This window comes from Pleurodeles waltl, chromosome 4_2 (assembly GCF_031143425.1).
Source record: "Pleurodeles waltl isolate 20211129_DDA chromosome 4_2, aPleWal1.hap1.20221129, whole genome shotgun sequence".
Taxonomy (NCBI): Eukaryota; Metazoa; Chordata; class Amphibia; order Caudata; family Salamandridae; genus Pleurodeles; species Pleurodeles waltl.
In genome coordinates this window covers 409156736-409175072 of record NC_090443.1, presented here as the reverse complement: position 1 = coordinate 409175072, position 18337 = coordinate 409156736, and the positions used below count along the sequence as shown (strand labels likewise).

Genomic DNA, 18337 nt, shown 5'->3' with positions numbered 1-18337 from the left:
TTACACTTAGGGAGGAGGATTTTGCATTATGGCCAGAGCTGCAGACTTTGCAGCTGGGGAACCAGGTTTGAGTTTCACCGTCAGCTCGACATCCTGTGATTCTGGGCAAATTACTTAATCTCCACATGCCTAAAACCAAAATGAATGTGTCCTTGTGTAATATAACTGATGCTCATGTAGAGCACTCCAATACCGTTGGGCCAAATCTGCACTAATTAAAACTGCAAACAGACAAAAAATGTAAGTGTTTTGCACACTTTTGTCATTGGGCTATCCTTGGGCTACATTTGGGTGATATTTGTGCTGTATATGGGCTCTTTTTCTTTGGTGGCCATCTTGGGAGACTGGTAGGGCACAGTACCGAATCTGCCCTCTTGGGAGTCACTAGCAATCTGAGACAGATTCTGGGTGAGTGCAGCACAGCAGCGCTGATTTTATTAGATTTCAGTGCAGCCTTCCATACTGTGTCCCATACCATCCTCCTGGACAGGGCGTCGACATTGGGACCTCAGGGCAAAGCCCTGATCTGGAAGATGTCATTTTTGGACGGTCTCTCATACCAGGTCTTCTCAGCCAGCGCAAGTTCAGTGCCCTGTACTCTTACCTTCGGCATCCCCCAGGGTTCAGCCCTAAGCCCGATGCTCTTGAACATTTACATACGCCCTCTAGCGGATGTTGTGGAAAGCTGCGGATTAACGCTATTCTCATATGCTGACGACACGCAAATTATCACTGTTGTTGGCTCAAGGCTACAGCAATGGCACCCTGAAACTATGCCTGGGCAAGATCTCTACTGGAATGGAAAATAATACACTCAGGCTTAACGGTCAGAAGATTGAAGTATTGATTCTTGAAAATAAACCAGTTATGGGGACCTCAACATCGGCCAGTAGCACTCTGAACCCTTCCTGTAGAATCATCTACGGTTAAGAACCTGGGCTTTTGGCTGGGTGAGAAACTATCAATGAAGCCACAAGTAGCCAAGATGGCCTCTACGTGTTTTGGTGTCCTGAGATGGGTTGAAAAAATCATTGGCTTTATGATACCACCTGCCCAGAAAACTGTGGCGCTAGCCTTAATTCTCTCAAGAATTGATTAGGGCAACATCTTATATCTTGGGGCAGATAAGACAGCCATTCGGCGTCTACAAGTGATCCAGAATGCTGTGGCCAGGCTGCTGTATCGCATGCCAAGAAATGCATTGGCCTTTAATCTTCTCCATGAGCTCCACTTGCTGCCTGTGGATAAATGAAAACCATTTAAGGCCTGTTCTTTATGCTTAAGACAACATCCAGGTCAGGGCCAAAATACATCCAAGATCTGGTGGTGCCATACCAGCCCGCACGCACACTCCGCTCTGGCAATCAATCTTTCTGTGTGCCCAGAATTCAAGGAAAGTGCACAGGAAGTCGTTCCTTTGCTTACTTAGGCCTGAAGCTCTGGAACGACCTCCTGGAAGCTTTGCAAAGCTGTGCCTCTATCTCTATGGCTGTTTTAACGTGGGGGCTACATCACTCTATCTGCTTTAGCGCTGGGAAACCCTTTGGGGTTGATGTGCGCTTTATAAAATGTTATAATAATAAAAATTATAATAATAGTAATTTGTTATGATTTGCTGTCTTATTTCCTAATTTACTGCAGTATCCTCAGTAGAAAATGCTTTCAGTTTTCCACTTCAGTTCCATCACAATGGCGTTCAGGTGTGCCACACATTTGGCATAAATTCAGAATGTTAGCACTTTGCTCATTAGAGTACTGTAGTAAAGCTACTGATCACAAGAGAGTTTACTTGCAGTCTGCTGATGGTGCTGAAAGTGCACGTTTCAGTTTGCATATCAGAATGTTTTAATGAAATAGAAGAGGAAGATACTTGAGAATTCACTAGAAATATGTCCTAATTTTTCTTTCCACAGCACTAACCATAATTTCTATGACAAAATGAAACCCCTCATTTTGTTCCTTTCCAAATTTAAACGTTTTAATTTTTACCAGTTTGATTCAATCAAGGTGGCTTCAGGTAAGCCATACTTTTGCCATAATGAAGACTGTTAGCGCTCTAGCTGTTCTTTGGAACCCTCTTGGAGGCTGCAGTAGAACACAAGGGAATTAACTGGCAAGCTGCTCCTGTTGGAAGTACATGTGTCACTGAGAATGTGAAACTTCATTCTCTAATGGCTGAGAAAGATAGTGTGAATTCACAGAAAATATGCTCTCATTTTAGCTTCTGGAGCATCTTCCATAAGCTATATGGGAAAATCACGCTAAATCATTTTTCTCTCAGTATAATTCATGAAATCCCAGCAGAAGGCTTTATTCACAGGGTGAAATCACCTTAGAACACACTTCAACTCCTAAAATCAGTATGGTACCACCAACAAATGATTTACATTGAAATTAAAGACTGCTATCACTCTTTATATGTTCTCCTTTTTGTGACCCTCAAAATCTGCCATTCACTGCAATACATTTCAATGGGGTGCTATTATGTATATTGGTCCCAGGATGGCTGCCAGAAACTTCCTGGTTGAAGTGCTGACAGCCAATAAAATCTCACATAAGATCTGTGCTTAGGCTCTGACCAGATATCTATATTTCTTTTTCCTTTAATAACACCAAAACTACTGAATGGATTTACACCAAATAACAAAAAGCACGATCTGTGCACTAAGATCTAGCCTTCTGCCAATTTGGTGTAATTCCGTTCAGTGTTTCGGGCTGTAGTAGTGGCTAAAGACCCTGTGGGGAAAATGCGCTTTCGGACACCCCCTTTTTCTCGGTCCTCGCTTGACGGCTCACCCCAAAACCTCTTAAGAGAACATATGAACTGATTGTCATATTAGTTTTGAAAATTTTGTGAAGATTTGGGAAACAGCGTCAAAGTTATTGGCCAAACAAAAAATGCTTTTCCTATGGAAACTAGGTCCTTTCTATTTATCTGTCTATCTACATAAAACCTTAGAAATTCACTAAAAAAAACAAAGATTACAGGGGTGCTGTAGTTAGGTTCAGATTTCATATGCACAAAACCTTAGAAATTCAACAGTTATAGTTAAACTTATCTCAAGAAACTATAACTCATGCCTCGAGGCATAGGCACTGTACTCCTGTTTAGCAGTCATAAAGTACACAGAGTTAAAAAATAACAAGCAACAAAAATAGGGTTCACAATAAGTTGCAAAATCTGACGTAGCGATGAAGAAAAGGTGGCATTGCTACATTATAGCAACAAAATGTCCTGAGTTAAACAGTTATGATTCAAAAACTCCATTAGTAAGGGAAAGCTGCAGTGCATCATGAGGTGCTTGTCCAGGCCCCATTGTGGACACTGTCCCCCTAGGGCAACGGCTAAGGCCCAGCTAGGCCCAAGCCTTGCTTGGATTGCCCACTCTTCTAATGAGAACTTAGTAGCATATTGAATGTGTTGCAGGTAGTGATGTCACATGGCACTTGATGCTGACTACTTCACAAAAAGTGGCTTCAATTACATTTTTGAAATGCACAAAGATCTCATTAAAATAAACTCACAATTTAAAATCATATCAAATATATTAAAGCAGGTGTTTGTATGATAGATGGAAACAGTGCTATCACCTTAATGTGGCACATTGATCTGCTTTCTGCAAAATAGCTTCACCCTTCGGGTGAGGCCCTATAGGCAGCGTCTCAGAAGGAGAGGGGGCCTTGTGCAGTATCTTTGACTGCCAAAGTTTCTTCCTAACATAGCAGACGTCTAAGCAAATGTTGGTCATAAAATTTGACATTAGATGTTAAATTCAGCCTACTGTGACTGAGACCTGAATCTGAGACTTCCATATGTGTGACTCTCACTTGTGATGAGTGTGATTTGAGGTCTTTGGCAGCCACTCTGCTCCCCCTTCAACCCCCATGAGCCACATAGGTTCCATTTGGATCCCTCCTCCACTCCAGACACACTCCTTTTCCTTCTACCCATTGTTCCCCTACAAAAACACCCCTTCTTCCACCATAGTTCTCTTCTGCTTTGTCTACTCATTGTTCCACTCCAACCACACTCCTTCCTACACCGCCCAACCCGTTTCTTCTTTCTTCACTTCCTTTCCCACAACACACTCTGCTTTCCTTCATTCTTTGCCCCACATCTCATTCCAGCTTTTGCCGCTCCCATATCTTTTGCAAGCGTACACCTCATTTCTCCAGTTCATTCTGCTTTTAATGCTTTCATTTTCTACTCTGTTCTAACCTTGTTTACCTCTTTCCTCCACTACACTACGTTCTTCCTTCCCCCATGCCTTGTTCACTTAAAACTCTTTACTATTTGTTTTTTTCATTTCCTCTCCACCCATATCCATTTTTACTCCACTCTTGATTCTTTTCATCTTTACATAACCTGTTACTAACTTCACTCTCTTCTCCATGTCTTAACCTTTATTTCCAAGCATATTTCTTCATACCTTCTTTTCCTGTCCCACCAGCTCAACTCTTAACCCTGTTTGTGCTTAATCCCATACCATTGTGTCCTTCTCCACGCCGCTCCGTCCTCCCGTTACACTTTTCCTCCAATAAGGCTTGCACGCCACCATTATCCATTCACTTTCCTTCCTTCCCCTTGTTTGCTGGCTGTGTCTCCCATTCACTTCCTTCCTACTTGCTCCTCTGATCCTATGCTAGTCTTTTGTTACCTGCTTGTCACTCCACTCCCTCCTTCCCCACTACTCACCCATCAGCCCTCCGCACAAACCCATGTGCATCCCACTGTTGCACACTCCACTGAACTCTTTCCTCCTATGTCCTGTACTACACTTAAGTGGGGAAGTTTGATCTTCTCCACTTTGGCTCACCTTCAGCTCCCCTACACATGCTGTCTACTCCTATGTCTCTCAACCCCCTCCCCCCCACCTCAATCAACCCACTCCTTTCACCAGTCCTCTTCTCCCTTCCAGCATCTTCACTCAAACACTGTTATAGAGTAGCATGTGACTCATTTGTAAATGCACTCTGATGCCTTCTCATGGGTATGAAACATTATAAAAATGCTGTGCAGTACAATTCACCAACCTCTTCTTCATCTCCCCTATACGTCTGTCCTCTCTGCCTTGTCTCCAATTCCCCTTCTCTTCTTCACTCACACTTTAGCTATACTCCTCCTTCTGCTTTTTTGAACACTTTCTTCTTTATACTTCCCCTGCCCTGCTTCTGCCCACTTCCTACCTCGTCGCCACTCCCGGACCCTGCTCCACCACTTCTCATTTGCTGCTCAACTTAGTCTTTGCCTACTCCTTCTCACTCAAGCCACAGATCCCATACATCATATTTTAGAGGTAGGGAGGGATTCTCCTAAGTTTCAGTTAGCCCAGCCTCAGGCATGATTTTTGCATTCAGTCTGTTTCTAGCTTTTTCAGGCTTTAACATTGCATTGTAGCACTTGTAATGTTCTGTTTATGCTTAAATAAAACAAACAGGACTACAAGTTCCAGAATGCAAAGTCAAAACCTGCACTAATGGCCACTCATGTTGGGAAACCAACACCTTGATGGCTGAATGTTCTGTCATCATAGGAGTGCAGGAGACTGTACTGGTTAACTAACTGTGATTTGGCAGGTGTCGCCCTCTTTTTCATTCATATTCAGCATCCTGGTAATATGGGTTCTATGGGCTTTAGGGCGTCAACTTGTTCTCAAGCTATTTGACCCTCCCAAAAAACTGCCGATCCTCCAATCACTTAAATGGCGTCACCCTCTTCAATGTTTGACATCCTCCTCGTTGGAGATTCAGCAAGTTGACATATGTAAATTTGCACAACGCTTTCCGTTTCTTAACGTCAAGAGGTCTCCGTGTACCCAGTTTTGTAATTTCCTTTAACTGCTCTGCTGCATTTTGGGACCTGCAGTATCTCTGTGCTTCAGTTAGTGCAGCACCGGTTAACAGTGATGTGTGAAAGAAACGCCCGGTACTGAATACCGGTTACATTACTCAAATTGGCAGCCCTGTACCCACACCTCCACACCCTGTTCACTATGGGCCCAGGGTGACCAAAGGCTTTCTCGTTTCCCTCCTGAATTCTTGGGGGGAGGAGGGAAGGGGATCTTACTGTGCACCACTGCTGCCATAGCAACTTCTTCGGAGTGAATTTTAATTACTATAGGGCGCTGGGGGTCGAGGCTGCCACTAATGGAGTTTCTGTTGTTGGTTTTTAAATGTCACCACTGATAATTAGAAAGCTGATGGCGTGTCGAGACTGTGCTGGGTCTTGCCATTGGCTGACGCAGGGTCCCCTCCTGACAGAAAGTGTTTGCCGAGCTGGGGAGGCTTTAGGGTGTGAAGAAAAGAGCATCTATTGCTCTCAAAGCTCCTGGCTTCTAGGATCAGCATTCTGTTCTGTGCTTAATTTGGGGGAAAAATAGTGCTGGTGCCCTGAGCTCTGCTCAGAAGCCTGTGGCCAGTGCTATTAAATGTTGGTGCGACAAATGCGTAATCTTGAACCCACCTCGTGCCTCTGTCATCTACAACCAGACAATCCCTGCACCATTTATCACTCTTTTTCGGGTTCCTGCTTTTTCCATTTATGACATTTTTCCATCTTTCTCTTCCTCCTGCTTTCCCTTGTGTTTGTTTTTCCCTCGTTTGCCTTCGATTAATGTCCGCTGAGGGAAAAAATAAGTGGTGGTTCCCGAAAATGAGTGCTGGTGGGCCCCACCGACAACCACTGGCTCACATTTGCCACCGGTTGTGTAGCTCTCGACAAGGAAATTGTTTCAATTCTCTAGTGCTGCTTTTAAATTAAGGAGTGTGGAAATTTGAAAATACAATTTGGACCCGATTACGGGTGGAATTCTACAGTCATAACACGAAAGCCCCCCTGTTTTTACAGATGTTTTTCCCAGGTGCAGAAACATCGGACTTATTTTTACCAGCTGAAAACTAAGTCTGCTAAAATTGTTTTGGGTTTTGGCTGCATCATCAGCCAAACCTCTGCCGGGTCCCTGCCCAACGTTTTACTATGCAGCGGGAAAGCTCCTCTCTCCAGCACTGGCTATAGGCCTGTGAGACTGGTGATGCCGCACATCATCATCCACCAGGCTCAGGGGATGCCACTTGTGCTCTGATACAAATCTGTGCAGAGAGCTGTTGTCCGTCTTTCATTTCCAAGACGAGGATCATTGCGTGGAAATGAAAGTCTGACACAGGGGCCACGCTGACGCTACTCAGTTGTAGGCCTGCAGATCGGGCCTGGGCCTTTCTTTAACTGTCTTTACCGACTAGGCAGGTGGCAGTGGTGGAAGCCTGAATTCACTCAGCCCCACCGTGCTCCACTTCTAAGCACTTCCACAGGAAAGGGAGGGTGTCGACGGCAACTACTTGCTCCAAGCAACAGATGTCATTTCGTGGGCCCGCCAAAGTCCACTAGAAATAATAATTATGAACTCTCATCATGTAGGTTGACCAGGCGTCCCTTATTTGCTACAACAGTCCCGTTTTTTCACCATCTGTCACGGCAGATTTTGGCAAATTTACCACATGGTCCGGTTTTCAGAGAGGGTGGACTGAAAATGGCGGAAGTGATTTTTTATGTTTTCCAAAGCAGGGATAGTTAGTTGTTACACAAAAAGCAATTTAATCAACATTCATAAACCTGGCTTTAAAAAGTACATTTTATTTATGTTCTTAGTGCCTCTTCTATAAGTCTGTGCTCATGAGTGCTGTCATCCTGTGCACTCGGTTGAAGTGAAATTGTAGTCCTTCTATTTTTGTGAAATGTCCCGGTTTCTGGCCTTATAATTCTGGTCACCCTATCATCAAGCAGCCAGGTGCATTGTGGTTTGTACTCTTGCATCATTCATGTGGCATAGTTTACAATGTCCCTATAATCTGTAGTGTTCCCACCACTGACCTAAACCTGCTGAGCTACATTGTGCATTAATACACCGACACCCCGCCATACTGCGACTCTAAGCTAAAACTGGCCCGCCCCCTTGCAGCATTCTCCCAGCTCTGCCCAGTTAGGATAAAGCCTGCATTCTGTGCTACCGCCACGGTGCCACGTTCCCGTGCTGCTCTCACCACACTACTACCATGTTGCGCCCCCTCCTTCGTGGCACCCCCGTCATGTTGCACTCCTTCCCACTGCATGTAGCATCTTCTGCAGTACCATTCCCTGCTGCACTCTGCTCTAGCCACGGCGTCCCACTTAGCGAAGGAAAGGAAAGGGGGGTGCAGTAGAAGAAAGTAAAAAAAATATCACGGTGCGGAGGATACCGACGATGTATGAGATATGCAGATAGAGGATTAGAGAAATACGTGTCCGACAGAGCGAGAGAATGCAGAGGAAAGTGGTGTGAAAGAGAGAACAGGAGTGATTGAGACACCCACGTGACCACTACCCCTTCCACAGACATTAGTAATTCTTATTTCACAGTCTCATATTTTCAGAATTGAAGATTTTCTATTCAAATTTATTCATAAAGTCTTTGTTGCTACTCTGATGCTGCTAGCAAGCATTGGCAATGCTAACAGGTTGTGTTTGTATTAGGTGTACGTATGTTACATTATGGGATTGTATGCAATGACTGAAAACTCAGGGAAGCACCTAAATAATGTCTCAAGCAAAGGATTTTAATTGACATGTTTTATATCTTTCATAAATTACATATGCCATGCCTCTAGAAAAGGATTCCCAGCTATGCGTTTTTGTCCGTGCCCCTTTTAGAGACCCACCCACCAAACCTGTGTCATCCAACTTAAAGCTCTGCATACCTAATTCAGTTATAGCAGAATAAAACATTTTCTAGTTTACTCATCATTAATTTTCAGTTCTATTAAGGACACGGAGGCGAGGATTATGCTTTCTCTTCCTTTTACTGTCTCAACACAACAGCCAATCAAATAACAGTAAAACAAAAAACATCAATGATGCTTTACATTAAATCACATGTTCCAATAACATCTTAAAACCCCTGTCCATATAAACCATGACCCCTTAAGTCACTTCCTCTTTCTTTGCCAAAGTCAGATAAACATCAAGCATCAGAAACAAAACTCCTTACAGATGAACTTTTCCACCGACCACCAGATCTAAAATCCTGGAAAAACCAAAGCCAAGCTCAATAGGAGTAAAAGCCTTCCAATGAGAACTAAGTCCACAGAGCTGTCTTCTCTGAAAACTGAACGGAGGAAGATTCATACTTCATGGTGTCTTCTGATCAGACCCTAAAAGAGCAAAAAACTAAAGGTAATATCTCCCAAAACACATATACATATATCAACACTTCTGTGAGCAAATCTATAAAAACAAGGGAGGGCAAAATCCATAAACATATATAACAATCAATACAAAAGATTCTTAACGTTAAATTCTGAGCCATAAAAATATATATATGGGCGGGATAATCCTCGCCTCCGTGTCCTTAATAGAATTGAAAATTCTTGATGCGTAAGCTAGAATTTTTTTTATTCTATGTCAGGACTGGAGGCTCCGATTATGCTAGTTTAAAGCTGTCCAATTACCACTGTAGCTACATCAACAACAGGTTTGTGATAGAACTTACGAAAAGTAGACTGAGAAGACCAGTCTGCCGCCCTCATAATGTCCTCTAAATGAGAACCTAAGGCATATGTCTTGGAAGCCATGGCTTCCCTTGCTGAATGTGCCCCAAATCATTCTTTATCTATACCAGCTTCGTTCATTAACCATTTCATCCATCTAGATAATGTAGCGGGCGAAACTGCCTTAAAAGGTTTCTGTAACAAAATCAATAATTGACCCCTGGAGTCTTGTCTGAATTCTTAAGTGGCCACTTCGTATGCTTTCAAATATTGACCTACACACAATTGTAGATTATCAGGAAACATCGGATAAATTACTGACCTGCAATTAGTTTTTATCCTTTTCGTGATGGTAAAGATAACACTTTCAGGAGAATAAATTCTCTCTGTCAGATCCAAAACTTTGACATCTGATACTCTTTTACAAGAAATAAGGCAGAGTAACATTGGTAATTTCGCTGAAATCTGTTTTCAAGAAAGATACCTATTAGAAGGCCAATTATCTAAAAAACGCTATACAACGTCAACATCCCATAAAGAAGAATACCAGGCTTGAGGAGGATTCGACATGCGGATACCTTTCATAACCTTACATACCAGAGGATGTTCCCCTACCGGCTTACCTTCAATAGGCTCATGACCAGCAGAGATGGCAGATCGGAAATTATTAACCATTCTGTTGTCAATCCTGAACCTGCGAGTTCAGCTAAGAAATTTACAATCAACTCAACGTCTGACCCCACGGGATCGAACCCCAACCCGTCACACCAACTACTCCATCTGCACTAGGCTGAGGTGTACCGCTTACGAGTGCCCGCAGCCCAAGCCTGTTTGATGAAATCTGCAGCTTGCTGCAAAATGCCTGGGGAATACCATCTTGACCTGAAACCATCCAAACCATCAATATCAGTTTCTCTGCTACTGAATTGGTGGCGGGTTAAACCTTAAGAATGCACCTCTCTTAGACTACCATAAGTATTAAAACTCTGTGAACTATATTGTCGCCCAATATCTATGGCTATACCTGTGCACAAATCACAGCACCTGCCACCAAAGGGGCAATCCTGAAAGGATTACATACAAAAAGATATGGATAGTGCACCACTGCGCAAAGTCAGTAAAGTCCAGTAACGCAACGTTGTCTTTTGAACATCTTAATTTTTTATTATTGCTTTTTCTTGAACAAACAAGAAGTTTCTCTGATAAGACCAGTGGATGTTGAAGGCCCTCTGGACTCATCAGAAGATTCTGACGAGGTGGAATGAGAAGTGGAGGAGCGCAAGTTAAATGTAGAGCTACAGGGAACCATGGTTGGGCTCTCCAGAATGGGGTCACCAGAACAATCTCCACCTTCTGTCGTTGTATGTGAGACAGAACCCTGGAGATCATCAGGAACGGTGGAAAAGCATAAGCCCGAAACTGCATCCAATCCTAAAGAAAGGCATCTGTCGCCAGAGCCAGAGGGTCCGAACGCCAGCTGGAAAATTTCGTTATCTGAGAGTTGAGACGCAAAGCAAAAAGATCCACGTCACAAGGACCCCACTTTCTAATTATCTGGAGAAAAATCATTGGATCTAGTTTCCAATTGTTGGAATCTCTCAGAAATCTGGAGTTCCAGTCCGCTATGGTGTTCTGGGAACCTGGAAGATAATCCGCTAGGACAACCAGTCGATGGCTTAGATAATAATGCCAGAATTCCTTGGCAATTTCTTCCAGGATCCTGGACTGTATCCCCCACAATTTGTTGACATACCGGACTGCTGATACATTGTCCATCCTCAATAATATGCAACAGTCTGTCTTTTGAGAGGAGAGGCTATTTATGGCAAATGAGCCCGCCAGAAGCTCCAAGCAGTTGATGTGGAGATTCTGCTCCGATCTTGACCATCGGTCCCTTGTCACCATAGAACCGCAATGAGCCCCCCTAGCCCCAACGACTGGCATCCGATTTGATTGCCACTTCCAGGTAAGAACTGAAAATGGCTCTGCCGTTTCAAGCTTCCATATGCTGTAGCCACCAATGAATCTCCAACCTCACTTTGTTGGATAACGGAATCAGTTCTGAGTAATTCAGACACTTCCGCATGCAGGTGTTGGATTTTGAGTCTCTGCAGAGCATGATGGTGAAGGGAAGCTGGAAAAATGGCCTCAATAGACGAAGCCAGAAGACCCACTAACCTGGAAATCATCCTCAACGACACAGTCGGGCTGCCTAATGCAGGCCTCAATTCCCTCTTGATGTTGTGAATTTTCTGAGAGGGAAGAATAAGCTGTGATCGGACTGAATCCCAGGAAGTCTATCACCTGAGACTGATTCAATAGTGACTTCTGCACATTGATAAGGAAGCCTAGCTCCTGTAAAAGATGAATAGTCCATTCTAAATGAGTCAGGAGAGTCTGTGCATCCTGAGCCATTAATAATATGTCGTCCAAATATATGATCAGTCGCACTCCTTTGGCTCGAAGTGATTCCACCACTGGTCTCATCAGTTTTGTGAAGCACCAGGGGGCTGACAACAGCCTGAAAGGGACAGCATTGAACTCCAGGCAGTACCCCTCCACAGGAATTTTAATCATCTCCTGTGTGGAGGAAAAATGGGAATCAAGCGATAGACATCCTTTTGGTCTAGCCAGCCATCCAGTCACCTTCTAATAGAATATCTCTCAGCATGTGTATTCCTTCCATCTTGAAGTGCCTGTACAAGATCCAATAATTGAAATCTTTTAGGATTACCACAAGGCGTTGACCCCCACCCTTCTTGTCTACTAAGAAAATGGGTCTGATAAAACCGTATGGGTGAGGGGAGGAAAAACTTTCTGCCCCTTTGTCGATCTGGGCTTGAACCTCTAAGTCTATAAAGGACTGATCTGCAAGGAAAAAATAAATTTGAAGAGGGGGGTGCAATTGCTTCAGAGTACTGAGAAACTCCAACCTGAAACCCAATACCATCTGAAGAACCCTAGGATCGCCAGAAATCAGGTTCCAATTGTCCAGAAATAATCCAACTCTGCCTCCCAGTAGTACCTGAGAATGTGGTATAGTGCTTACCGGAATATCCAGCATCTCAATTTTGCTCCCTGTTGTCCCCGGTGGGGCCCTCTACGGAATCTGGAGCGCCCTCCTCTGGAGCGGGTGGGGTAGAAGGTGGAGTCTGAAGACTGTTCTCCATATCAACCTCCTCTCCCCCTGGGGTGGTAGTTCTGAGGACTTGAGAAAGATCCTCAGCCGGATATTCGCCCTCCGTAACGACCGGCCCTGAGAAAAAAACCTCTTTTAAAAACCTTTTTGAGGGACATCTGTGCCTTACCGAGGGAGGGATAAGTAGAGCAGAATTTAGCCAGTTCTTTAATGAATGAAGCCCCTAATAGAAGTCTTTCAGCCGAAGGACCAGCCTCTGAGGTTGCCAAATCATTTAGTTTAGGGTTGATTCGCATGAGTATGCACTTCCTGCCTTCAGAATAGATCGCGCAGTTAGTATTGCCAAGTTGACAAATGGCTCTTTGTGCCCAACACATTAAAACGTTGGTGTCCACCAGGGTCCCGGATTCCTTAGCATGGAAGGCCAATTCTAGAATCTTCGTCAAAGGACCAGACATATCTAACAACTTGTCCTGGCAGTTACGCCACAACCTGTCCAGACCCTTTTTATGGTCCCTAGCAATTTTTTTCATAATGGCCCCAATAGTGGGATCAATTTCCGGAGTGTCTGCAACCTTGCCCTCTAGATCTGGTCTAGGGCATTCTGCTCCAAGATGGTCCCGCACCTCCTTATTGAAACTCTTACGCATGTTGGACTGTACATACTTTGCCACTTCCGGAGGAGGAATCCAACTGGACGCTGTGGGGTGGATAATCTCTGTGGGATCAAAATCTAGGACATTAAGAGAGGAAACTTGCTTTTAAGGCTTCTTGCTGGGTCCGGGACCTCAGAGTCCTCAGAATCCTCTGATGAGGAATCTTTGTTTGACGAAGATGGGGAAAAACCAGAGTCTTTTTTGGTGCTGTAGTTATGTTCACTAGCTCGTTTGCGGCAAAGTTTCTCCAAAGCGTCAGCATGGGCGTCCACAGACGCAGAATCCAATCCCTTATCTAAGTCCTTAGATTTTGATTTAGACCCTTCGCTCTTAGTCTGGGGCTCCTGCATCCAACCCTGGATGTGAGCGTAATCAAATAACTGGTCAGAAAAAGGTCCCAAAGCCCTGACATTCAAGGGCTTCAACCAGATAATCTCTAACTGATTTTCAGTTTCCTCAGGGAAATACCCTGATTCATGCTCATCCCATTGAGCCATTCTCCTGAGATATATATATTTAGTTAGATATATCAGTCAATCAATCAGGAATTTGTAAAGCGCACTACTCACTCGTGAGGGTCTCAATGTGCTGGGGAGTGGGGAGGTACTGCTACTGCTCGAACAGCCAGGTATTGAGAAGTTTCCTGAAGGTAAGGAGGTCCTTGGTCTGGCGCAGGCGGGTGGGAAGAGTGTTCCACGTTTTGGCGGCGAGGTGCGAAAATGATCTACCGCCGGTTGTAGTTCTGCGGACGCGTGGGACAGTTGCAAGGGTAAGTTCGGCGGAGCGGAGATGCCGGGTCGGTGTGTAGAAGGAGAGTCATCTGTTGAGGTATTCTGGTCGGGTGTTGTGCAGTGCTTTGTGAGCGTGGGTGAGGAGTTTGAAGGTGATTCTCTTGTTGACTGGGAGCCAGTGCAGGTTTTTCAGGTGGTCTGTGGTGGGGGATGTCCAGGATGAGGCGTGCGGAGGTGTTCTGGATGCGTTGCAGCCTCTTCTGGAATCTGGCCATGGTTCCTGCGTAGAGGGCATTGCCTTAGCCCAGCTTGCTGCTTACGAAGGCTTGGATGACTGTTCTTCTGGTTTCAGTGGGTATCCATTTGTAGATCTTTCGGAGCTTGTGGAGGGTGTTGAAGCAGCAGGAGGAGGAGATAGCGTTGACTTGCTGGATCAGGGACAGTGCGGAGTCAAAGATGAATCCTAGGTTGCGTGCGCGGTCGGTGGGAGTCGGAGTGGTTCAGAGGGTGGCAGGCCACCATGAGTCATCCCATGCGGAGGGGTTGTAGCCGAAGATGAGGACTTCCGTCTTGTCGGAATTGAGTTTGAGGCAGCTGCTCTTCATCCATTAGGCAATGGCCTTCATTCCTTCGTGGAGGTAGGTCTTGGCGGAGTCCTTGGTGAAGGAGAGAATCAGCTGGGTGTCGTTGGTGTATGAGATGATGTTGAGGTTGTGGGATCGGGCAATGTTAGCGAGCAGGGCCATGTAGACTTTGAAGAGGGTCGGGCTGAGGGACAAACCCTGGGGTATGCCGCAGATGATTTCGGTGGCCTCCGAGCAGAATGGGGGAGGTGGACTCTCTGGGTTCTGCCGGTAAGAAAGAAAGGAGGGGACCCAGGCCAGGGCTCGGTCGCGGATTCCAGCATTGCTGAGGCGTGAGCGTAGGGTGTGGTGGCAGATGGTGTCGAACGCTGCCGAGAGGTCCAGGAGGATGAGGGCCGCGGTTTTGCCGCTGTCCTGTATGGTTCTGGTGGCGGCGATGAGGGTGGTTTTGGTGCTGTGGTTGCTGCGGAATCTAGATTGGGAATGGTCCAGGGTGCGGTTCTCCTCAAGGAAGTGGGTTAGCTGTCTCTTGACAGCCTTCTCAATTACTTTTGCCGGGAAGGGGAGCAAGGAGATAGGCCGGAAGTTCTTGAGGTCCTTTGAGTCCGCCTTGGGTTTTTTGAGGAGGGCGTTGATCTCGGTGTGTTTCCAGCTCTCTGGGAAGGTGGTGGACTAGAAGGAGCTGTTGATGATCTTCCGTAGTTGGGGTGCGATGACGGATCTTGCTTTGTTGAGGATGTGGTGAGGGCAGGGGTCAGATGGAGAGCCAGAGTGGATGGTGTTCATGATTTCAGTGGTGTCGTTGTAATTGACGGGGCTCCAGGAGAGCAGGAGTTTGGTCGGAGGTGAATCCTGTGGTGTTGGTGGTTGCCGGGGGGGTCTTGGTTCTAAAGCTGTCTTGGATGTCTGCAATCTTGCGGTGGAAGTAGGAGGCTAGGGAGTCGCAGAGGTATTGGGATGGCGGGATGGCGTTGGTGTTGGAGCTGGGGTTGGAGAGTTCCTTCACGATGTTGAAAAGCTCCTTGTGGCTGTGTGCGTTGTTGTTGATTCGGTCTTTAAAGGCGGTTTACTTGGCGGCTCAAATGAGTTGGTGGTGTCTCCGGATGGTGTTTTTGAAGGCTGTGAAGTTGGCCAGCGTCTGATCTTGGTGCCTCTTTCTTTCGAGTCTTCGGCAGGTTTGCTTAGAATCGTGGCGGTCGTCAGTAAACCAGAAGGCCTTTGTGTCAGTGCATCTGTTGGAGGGATTCTTGATTGGGGCGAAAGTATTGGCACAGGTGTTGACCCATTGCCTGAAGTTGCGGGCAGCTGCATCAGTGTTGGTGGTGTTGATGGGTGGGTTCTGGGAGAGGGTCACAATAAGTTGGTCTTCGGTGACCTTGTTCCAACTGCGGTGAGGGGATCCGTTGTGGGTGGAGGTGTGTTGTGGGTTTCTTGAAGGAGAAGTGGATGCAGTGGTGGTCTGTCCAGTGGAGTTAGGTGGTGTGGCTGAAAGAGATGTGATTGCTGGTGGAGAAAATAGGGTCGAGTGTGTGACTTACGAAGTGGGTTGGTGTCGTGACAAGCTGTTTGAGGCCGAGGTTGGAGAGGTTGTCGATTAGGGTGGCAGTGTTGTTGTCGTTGGTGTTCTCAATATAAAAATGATAGAACAGGAGATATTAATATAGGGGGAGTGTAAAAACTCCTAACAGGCTTAAAGGCCAATATAATATGGAGGGAGCAGCCTGTGAAAATATAAACACTCTAGGCAAATTCTTTTATTTTATTACAGCCTACGTGCTCCAAGTAACAGGTCTGATAGGGAGCACAAATAACTGTGAAAGGAGGCCTCCACGTGCTCTCGCCACAGAGAAATGAGCCGATCTCCCAGAGGAAACACTCTGAATAAGATCGGCTCGTAAATCTGTAACGCGACGCCACGAGGGAAAAAACACTAGAAATAGAAATAGGACTGTGCGCTATCCGCGTAGTCCGCTCCCTCTCCACTAATGGGCCAAATCGGCAAGCAGCTGATCATGAAAATAAACAGATCCCAGTCCATAAAACATGAAAGTGAGCTTAATCACTTTGCTCAAATTATCAAATAAACACAATAATACAGTGCAAATACCACAATATATACATGCATAACAGTAATATAAGCAATCGAGTACTTATCTGCTGCGGAGCAACAAGGAAAGAGGAAGTGACTTAAGGGGTCATGGTTTATATGGACAGGGGTCTTGAGATGTGATTGGAACATGTGATTTAATATAAAGATCATGGGTATTGATGTTTTTTGTTTTACTGTTATTTGTTTGGCTGCTGTGTTGAGACAGTAAAAGAAAGAGAAAGCATAATTGGAGCCTCAGGTCCTGACATAGAATCACTTCAGTCTTTAACATTTGTATATTTGACAGAAATGGTTTTTATTGTGTGATAATTAGAGCTGTTACCAGACCACAATACACTTTTTCAAATCAGAGGTAAAAACTATAATTGAAATGAAAGTTGTATGTGTCACCTATACTTAGTCACTTTGCACATGGAAATAACTCATGGGCCCCTGAACTATTCCCTTTCCAATATGATGGTATGTGTCCGAGAAGCCATACAACTCAGCATAAAAAGCAGACATTTGTTGGGGAGGAATACCAACAAATATTGTGGCTGTGGGCGACACCAATGCTAAAGCCGGCCCTGCATCCCCTACCATTGGAGTTCCTCCCTTACCTGTCCTTCGTGCAGAGGAGCCACCACTTCTGTTTGTCATTACTCTCCACGGGTGAGTGGGAGCATTGAAGCCTTGGAGTAGGGAATATTGTGGAGAATTCTGCACGGTAATTCCATGCCCGCACATTCTGAGGGGTATTACTCAGCATAGATGAAATTCCTTGCGCAGATACAGGCCGGCAACAGTAATTCCGACTGCACCACATGGAATGCCGAACTACTTGTAATCAGGGCCAAAGTATGCAGTAGGGGGGCGAAAGGATGAGAAATAGTCATTTTGCTTCTGTCGCTGGAGAAGAACAACATCTAAGGTGCAGACATCTGATAGTAGGAATCTACAAACTCTGAAACCCGCCGTATTATACAATACTGGCAACGTACTGTTAGATCCAATCACTGATCAGGGCCCAAAGTGTGTGGTGGTTGGAATGATATCCTGGGAGCTAAGACAGTTAGAATGCTAGGTCCTTGAAAAATGCCTGGGACATGGACGACGGGCACATTAGCCAACCCACTCAAGAGAAAATGAAAAGCAGTACAGCAAGCTGCCCCCCGGGGTTAGAGTTAACTAATCCGAGCTGGAATACTAGAAAAGAGCTTCCATAAAGCAAGCTACTACAAGCAGAAGGTGAAGCAAGAGGGAAACCCACAGCAAGGTGAGCCCAAGAGAGAACAGTTATGTGGCAAGGCCTCAGAGGTAAGATTGCCGACAACACACTTGGATCAAGAAGCATGCAGAAGCAGGAACACCCAAGTTTACAGAGAGACCCAATCATCATAGCTACACAAACAGTTCCGGAACTCTATGGAGGTGCCTCGTCCAAATGGTATCAATCATGGCGCAAGACCTGAGTACTTGATAGTTATCAGTATTGGGGCTGCAGAGCAGTTTTCAGGTAGCGAAGTCATGTGGTAGAAAAAATCGTTCAAAGAACTGAGTTAATGATTAGGCCAGGGCATAAACCGGTTTTACAAAGGAATGCCTTAGCAGTGTGGCAG

General features: G+C 45.3%; 1 protein-coding gene across 4 annotated transcripts in view; it reads left to right on the top strand.

Moving 5' to 3' along the window:
- The window catches only part of RABGAP1L (RAB GTPase activating protein 1 like), a 1234468-nt gene that overhangs the window by 710006 nt on the left and 506125 nt on the right, over positions 1-18337 (top strand). The window lies entirely within an intron of this gene.